Below are 8,721 nucleotides of genomic sequence, written 5' to 3'. Positions count from 1 at the left end.
TTTAAAACTTGCAGATAAATACATTAAATCTGTAATGAAACATGGTGATAAGACTTTTGACAGGTTGTTGCCGGGTATGTTTTTGCAAAGAACCACGTGCGTCTCACAGAAGAAAATAGGCATGACTTTTCTTCTGTGTCATTTCGAAACTGTGGGTGCTCTGACATGTTTCTACGGATGCCCAGACAAAAAGCATAAGCCGTAATGATAAGCACACGTGCAGCGTACGGCACCATGTGTGTCCTGGACATTAGGGTGCGAGGTAGGAGTGTCATGATGTCTAATTTCATTGAATGTCTTTTGCCTCAACTCGTCTCTCGAGGTGTCTCCTCCTCTTCTCCCATCTCATGTGAGAGGGATTAAGACATGAAGAGAGGAGGCAAGAGTTACAAACTGGGAAAACAGAGCAGCCTCATATCTTTATGATGCCTGAAGAGATGTGTTTGTATTACAGACACATGCATAACGTGCATGCTTGCTAACTACAGGTGAGTAATGTCGACATTTGCATTCAATTCAACCCTTTAAATATTTGTGTATAGCACATTTCAATGTTGTCCAAAGTGCTGTACAGGCTTAAAACACAATACAAAATATAGAAATATGCATACAAATAATTAATTATAAATAAAAACTAAAAAGTAGGTAACTGCAATACCATTAGTGTGGTACCCTCATATTAGTATCTTAGTGTTCACAGTGATAACATGCTGGCCCTGACAAGCCCATGTTGACAGCCTTTGTTCTATAATACAGCATAGGTTGTATTATATAAAAAAGGCTCAGGGGGGGGATGACATTTTGATGATATAACGGGATAGATGGAACAGAAGTGTGAATTTGATGAATGCATTGACACAAAGCCCATGGACGACTACACAATGAGATAATAAAGTACAAGGATGATCTTACTTTTCAGGAGGTACTCATAGAGTTTCCTCATTTTGAGTAGGATCTCCCTAACGACCCCATCAGCATTTCCAAAATGGTGGACCAGATCCCCACGGATCTCCCCACTGCGGCCCTTATTGGAAAGGAAAAGGACCGGACTGGAGCCAAGGGTGTGTAGTTTAAGAACCTGCAAGAATTGGAGCGAAAAAGATTGCATACAGGCACATTGATCAATGATACAAATCTTTTTAAAGCCAGAAAAAAATGGTTTCACATTCACTGAGGGCAAGGCTGTTTGACAAATAAGATATGTAATCGTCTGAGAGGCCAAACATCTTAAATAATAAGTAATTTAAACTCACAGATAGCTCGGCCGACTTAACGGTCCTGCTGGCGTTCCTGTTGCTCTTCACAGAAGCCCCCCAGCTAGAGTCCTTTAATTCCGCTTCTTTTTTTTAACATTTTTTATTTATTTGAAGGGGGCAGACACACGCCACACATGTTTTACGCCCAAGGGAATTTGGGGCCTGGCAGGAGGGGCACAGTTGTTTTTTGGGCTTTGTCATTCTGCAAATGAAAGTTAAACATAGAGGGATTATCTCAAAAATGTTTGCTGTCAGTTGATCAATTTGTTCTCAAATACACAAATATGTTATTAAGTTCATGCTCTATATTAAATGCAATTGGAGAGACAGAAGATACAGTCTAATATGCTGTGAATACTTGAGATAGTGCGCAAACTTCCAATGGTTTGAATCAAATTAATATATTCATATGTGAATATTCAATATATTCAAACACAAATGACAAGTGGGGTTTTTGTATAATAGAATGTAACATTTAAACGCCAATTAACATTCTGTTAATAATTAGGCTAATGTGTACTGACTTCTAATGTACTGTGTAATTTGTTCACATATAAACATCATGACATTAAATGATGGCATTCCTTCTTGATGACAGCTTATGGTAAAAAAAACAAATGACCAGCAACCGCAGTGACGCGTCCTAAACATTTTACGTCATTACACCGAACATGTAAAACACTCCCGCTAAGTAATAAATAATAAATAAATAATAATAATTACAAATACTTTCGCTCCAGAGAGTCCTCTTTGTTTTGATGAGCGATACAACTAACAGTGCTAGCTCCTTTGATGACTACGACATTGTACTAACACAGCTAGCTAGCCACACGGTGGCTAATGCTAGCTTCTAAATGATCCGTTATTACAAAAAAGAAAATAACTGTTACAGACTACATTTTCTTTAAGTTTCTCGTACTGTCTTACGAATCCTGCTGCCTGGGTGGGACTTGAATACATAACCCAAATATTTTATTTGAGTTATATTTGAATATTGTCGAAAATTAAGTGAGCAGTCGAGTTTATTACAGCTTACCTTGCTGGTGTCTCAAGGTTCCGAGCAATGTATCACGTGAACTACGTGACCTCGAGACCTGGCCTCGCGAAGATAGCTGAGGATTGTGGGTAGTGTAGTGTCTTCGGCCATCCAAAACTCAAAACTACTTGTTTCTCAGAATTGAAGGGGAAAACGTGACAAAAGCATTTTACACTAAAACCTATCAATATCGTTTCATTAACAAGGATAATCTGGTGGTTTTTAGTTAATGAGTAGTGCAGATATCACCTATTTATGTTTCATCCAATCACAGAGCTTGTTGACTTATCACGAGGTTTTGTCGCAAAGCGGACAGACAATCACAACAATAGCTGGGGATTGTGGGTAGTGTAGTCTCTTTGGCGCTCCACATTTCAGAGAAAACAAGTTGTCTCAGAATTGTAGGGGAAAAACACAAAAGCATTGTACACAATTTAAACCTATCAATGTCGTTTAATTAACAAAGGTAATCTGGTGTTTTTGAGTGGATGAGTAATGGAGATATCACTGTCAAATCAATCGACAGTAAGGAGAATACTTACTTCCGGGTGTACAATTCTCCGTTATCCAATGGGAATGGACGCTCACATTGCCTTTAACAGCTGCCGACACAAACGAATGCCGTGCTTCCCTAAGCGTCAAATACCGACGCCGATGGGAATACATTGCAATCAGTTGAAAGCTCTTTGCATCCGTTTATGACGCTGATGGAAACTCGGCGCGTCACAACTGGACGCCACGGAATTCTGACCAAGCGTCGCTCCTGGACGCGTTGGGAGTGAGAGTGTGTTGCGCTGCTCACCGGGTAACACTTGAAATACACTCTCCTGTTGAATTAAAACAGTTCCCCCGACTTTAAACACTAATGTACCCATGATTCAGACACTTATTACTGGGTTAATATATCATCTTTTCCCCCTGGGTGTGTGTGGCACCATCTGGTGGAACATTTGTGAATTACACTAAAATCCCAAACTTTAATGTTTTTTACCTTAGCGAAATAATGGTTTAATGACCCCAATGTAATGATGATTTATGATTCTGCAGACGTTGTCTACACGTGTATCACAACGGCTTATTTTTAGAGTGATTTGGAAAACTTGGTTAGCGAGGTTTATTTTTGTCAATATGAGATGCACTGTTTTCATGTCCCATGTACATGTCTGTACATATGGCCTCACGCACTACTAACAGCGAGTAAAGTTACTTGGCACAACTGGTGACTGGGTTTTTATTCCATTAAATTGAAACAACAATCGACACAAAATACAGCTCAAAAGTATAATGGTTCCCCAACTTCACCATTTGTTTCAAAAACATTTTGACTGGAACAGTATGTGATGTCACTTACAACGTACAATGTACACGCTGTTCAGATGCCTCATGAGAGCTGTTCAGATGCCTCATGAGGGCTGTTCAGATGCCTCATAAGGGCTGTTCAGATGCCTCATAAGGGCTGTTCAGATGCCTCATAAGGGCTGTGGCGTGTCTTGCCCCCCAGCCTCGGCAATGGCTGGCCCATCAAGCTGGGTCTCCGGTAAGGCAGTCCATTCGTCCCTGTACTCATTACTTTCACAAAGGTTATGTAATATGCAACATGCTGCCACCTGGGTTTTGATCTTGTCCATCTTGCAGTCGTTTCTTTTCATCAAGCACCGCCACCTGCCCTTCAGTCTGCCAGAAGCGTTCTCCACCACCACTCGTGCTCGGCTTGTTATTGTACGCAAGTTGCTCAGGCTGCATGAACTCAGTTACAAAGCTGTATAACATGAGCACAAACAGCACAACTTCAGTCGACTCCATCTCCATCATGTCTGAGGTCGTAAACAACAGACGCCTAATGTACGGCGAGTGGGTGGGCGTCGCAGTATACAAGGGAAGTTTTTCTTCTTCTTCTTCTCTTGTTTTGCAGCGGATTGCAAACAACTTTAAGGTGCGTACCGCCACCTACTGTACTCGCCGTGAAGTGGTTTGTGGCCTGCCAGTAAAGCCAAAGCAGAAGAAGAAGAAGTGACGTCAGCGGCTCATTTGCGTAATCTCCCCTCAGGGAAAAGTACTTGGTGTGAACGCGATCTGTACTAAGTGCCCTGGGGGTACTAAGTGCCCTGGGGGTACTAAGTGCCCTGGGGGTACTAAGTGCCCTGGGGGTACTCAGTGCCCTGGGGGTACTAAGTGCCCTGGGGTAAAAAGCGCCGGGGCGTTTTTGTTTAAAATAAGCAATTACAGGTACATTTGAAGCATATTACCTTTTCACTCGCCCTGTCAGTTCTTCACTGGCATGTTCTTCCAAATCGATCATTTGTGTCGACTGCAATGTATTGATGAGGGAAAAAAGATTTCAATGGGGCATGCCTTAATCATGGTTTACAATATCTAACACTGCAAGAAAAAAGTATATAAAGAATGTGCATAATAGGAGAATAAAACCCTTTCTCTACAAGTGCTGGCATGTATTTCAACAAAACACTCAGGAAATAACTCTGAGCACAGGACAGGACAGGACACCTTTAAAAATACAGAAAAGCAGAGCAAATATTCAAGTGAATTACTGAGACGCAGAAACCTTCATCATCTGCAATAATTGATAAATAATGCCCTGATTTGACCTTAATATCGATTTTAGAACAGGAGGTCCTACACGGGAGCACACTTGGAGAAGCCTATAATAAAATGTAGAAAGACTTCCAATTAATGACACATACAATGAAGATTGTTTAGAAACAAACACCTACAATATTAGTGAGCTTACATTCCCAGGATTGCTTGTAGCTGGAGCCTCATCTAAATCTGGGTCCAGATCCTGAAAATCGTAACCAGTTAAAAAAAGCTGTGGATTCAGTATGACAATGATCCTGCATAGTTATTTGTGGAATAACATTACCGGTTCCAGATCCATGCGGTCAGAACAGCTGCTTGGTTCACACTCTTGTGCGTGTAAAGCCAACAGCTGGACAGGCATGCTTAGATGACACGTGGCACATCTGGCTTTTGGAATATTTTCAAACTCCTTTGATGAGTAGGGCAAGGGGGAGGTGTCTAAAGTGTCCTGGATGGGCATTATATAGAGACAGCCTTTTCCACCTAAAGCTTTGGCAAGGTAGGCCCCCGTGTAACCCTCTGCCTCAGGTGCCAAGCAGCTGGCCTGATCCTCCTATGTGGGAATGTGTACAAACAGGATGTTATTTAATGCACAGAATGTTCTAGGGGAGGCAGTTGATTTTAACAAGATGCACACTTGCAGGCTTTCTCATGGATTGCTAAAAACAAGAGGGTAGGTAAATATGCTAACCATCAAGGGCATTGAGCTATTATAAGAGCAGCTATTGTAGGAGAAGATAGAGGGTTTAACTGCAGAAATACTAGACCACAGTTGAATGTAATAATGGAGATGTTATCTTACCAGCAGCTTTATGTAGCATCCAGGCCCCTTCGTACCATTTTGGAATATGATTGCATAAGTATATATGATATCTATGTGGGAAGAGCAAAACAAGTGTGCAGTTAGAACTATAACCCTCCACACATGTCACCTCTGTTGAAGCTGATTTGGGACCAGTAGTACTTCAGTGGATTGGGAAACTACAGTAATACATACAAAATGTCCCCAAATTGGGATCAATAAAGTGCTTCTTATATTATCTTGACTCCTTGACATGACATCTTGTTTATCCAGATCTGCTGACAGTTCACTTTAGCTAACTTTTATTATTGCGGGCAGACAGCTGTGTCACTTTCTTCTTATACCGTGGCTTGTAAATAATGCAATGTCAATATCTGAAATGCCCGTCAAGCAGATCAAATGATAGTTATGTTAAACCATAGTTTTCTATATGCTAAAAGTACCGTACCTTTGTACGTACCTCCTTGTCGTCGGCCATTCTTCTTCTGCGGGGCTTTCCCGCTCCGATATCTCTCGTCATTTGAAAACGGCCAATCATAAAAGAGGAGGGGTGTAACCAATTAGATTTGGCGTTACTGGGATAGGGTACGCCCACTTCCTAAAATGTCTCCGCGAGTGAGAGCAGGCCAGAGTTTCACGAGCAGAGCGCAGGAGACCAAGGAGAGCTCATGTAGATGCTGCACATGCTCAAGGCATGTTTCTCCCCTGCTTCAATACTGCTCTCGCGCGAGTGCCGTTTTAGTGCTCGCGGAAATAATATACGTCCGCGGCTGCTTGACTTGTGCTCGCGTGGATCTCATATGCCCTCGCGGTTTATGACAGAGATTTGCCGCCATACAGCCGTTCTTCCTCGCATGGCAGTCGCCGACACCTTCTGACAGAGGACAGGCAAATCCAGCTGCAGCACCACCCGGATATTTTCACACACCGTGTTCTCAACACATCTTTGTTAAACATTTTTTACATTTCCAACATCCTTATCTGCTCCCAGCAACACACTGAACGTCAACTGTGCCTCCTTATTACACTCACCCCTACTTTAGTGGGAACAGCTGCACCTCCCCTGAAGCTCTCTGGCGCCCCCTAGGGGAGACGCGCCTCACACTTTGAAAACCCCTGATTGAGAGGACACTCTTTCATCACACTCTCTTTGGTTGAAGAACCACAATGGCTCCTGAATCATTTCAGTGGTAACTGGGTTTGAAATAAAGCTGATTGTTACACATTGTTCTGTCGGGGTTCTGTTCAGAGAACAATCCTCTCCTGGCTCGCCAACATGATCTCATTCATACATCTTCAACTGGGATCAATGGTTTCACATTCATACCTGACACATTCATTAAACAGGTCAGAAAATGAGACAGACTCCAGAACTCACTTTGAATATGTTTACTGTAGATGTTAAAGATTACAATACACCAATGTGGTCTGCAGAGAGAATCCTCCGGTACATCCTGACTCCAGATGAAAGGAGACATGATGTCACTTTCCCAGTGATCACAGCCAGCACTGATTGGTGAATATTAAGAAGGGTTATATTGAAGTGACTGCTGCCCTCTAGTGCTCAGAGGGATTATGACAGCATGGCAGTGGCTCTTGTTATTTCATCAGCGATCAGTACTAATGTCCATTATGATCATTCAGAATCAGCTTCATTAACAAACTATGTGAACATAAAGGACGTCTGTATTTCTCTCAGTGCTCTTACAAAAGGAGAACCAAGCTGAACCAAGCAAAGCGTGAACATTCATAAATGTGGAGAAACAGCAAGACATTTGGAGACAAAGACACAAACCAGAGTGGCTCTGAATCTGAAGCTTTGTTTTCTAAGTGATCTGGTTTCAAAGAGCACAGATAACGTCTCTGCTGAGGGGCGAAGGAGCGTCAGGAAACGCTCTCAGGAAGAGTCCGTCTGATTGGTCAGAACTCTGGAGGTGGAAATCATAAAGTTTCTCTCTCTTAGTTTCAGTTGTTTCTTTGAGTTTCCACTCCCTCTGTAATCTGCCTCAGGTCAGTTTGAATCTGGGTTCATGTCTACCTTTACCACCAACATCTACCCAGAGGTGGACAGTGACTAAGACCATTCACTCAAGTACTGTCCAAGTACCATTTGGAGGTACTTGGACTTCACTTGAGTACTTCCATTTCCTGCTATTTAATACTTCTATTCCACAAATAATGATCCAGTTTCTTTGCCTGTTCATATTTGTAATAGAAAATATAAGATAATGAATTATGATGTACTAATAAGGATATATAAAATACCTTTGAGTATAAAAGACATTAAAGTTAGCTCCACCTTTACCGGCGGCACAGTTCAAATGAAGAACACATGAATGCATCACTAATTATAATCCAGTGATATAATACTGTATATCCCAGGAACCCAGTACTTCTACAGAGTACTTATACACTGTGGTAGTATTACTACTTTTACTGCAGTAACAGACCTGAGTACTGGTGGTGAGGGGGGGGGGGGGGGGGGTCTCACTCCTGCAGAGAACACAGAGACACTGAGGAACCAGGGGGGGGGGGGGGGGGGGGGTCTCACTCCTGCAGAGAACACAGAGACACTGAAGAACCAGGGGGGGGGGGGTCTCACTCCTGCAGAGAACACAGAGACACTGAGGAACCAGGGGGGGGGGGGGGGGGGGGGGGTCTCACTCCTGCAGAGAACACAGAGACACTGAGGAACCAGGTGGGGGGGGGGGGGGGGTCTCACTCCTGCAGAGAACACAGAGACACTGAAGAACCAGGGGGGGGGGGGGGGGGGGGGGGGTATCACTCCTGCAGAGAACACAGAGACACTGAGGAACCAGGGGGGGGGGTGGGTGGGGGGTCTCACTCCTGCAGAGAACACAGAGACACTGAGGAACCAGGTGGGGGGGGGGGGGTCTCACTCCTGCAGAGAACACAGAGACACTGAGGAACCAGGGGGGGGGGGGGGGGTCTCACTCCTGCAGAGAACACAGAGACACTGAGGAACCAGGGGGGGGGGGGGGGGGTCTCACTCCTGCAGAGAACACAGA

At 43.5% G+C, this 8,721-nt stretch overlaps 1 long non-coding RNA gene across 1 annotated transcript; it reads right to left on the bottom strand.

Moving 5' to 3' along the window:
- Positions 1 to 4,720: 4,720 nt before the first annotated feature.
- On the bottom strand, positions 4,721 to 8,122 carry LOC117476149. The gene is made up of 6 exons (XR_004555251.1): positions 6,153 to 8,122; positions 5,693 to 6,066; positions 5,174 to 5,443; positions 5,042 to 5,092; positions 4,899 to 4,952; positions 4,721 to 4,797 (listed from the first exon to the last, which is right to left on the bottom strand). It is a non-coding gene; the product is annotated as an uncharacterized LOC117476149 (long non-coding RNA).
- Between the last annotated feature and the right edge of the window lie 599 nt (positions 8,123 to 8,721).

Source organism: Trematomus bernacchii, unplaced genomic scaffold (assembly GCF_902827165.1).
Source record: "Trematomus bernacchii unplaced genomic scaffold, fTreBer1.1, whole genome shotgun sequence".
NCBI lineage: Eukaryota > Metazoa > Chordata > Actinopteri > Perciformes > Nototheniidae > Trematomus > Trematomus bernacchii.
This window is presented reverse-complemented; position numbering and strand designations above follow the sequence as displayed.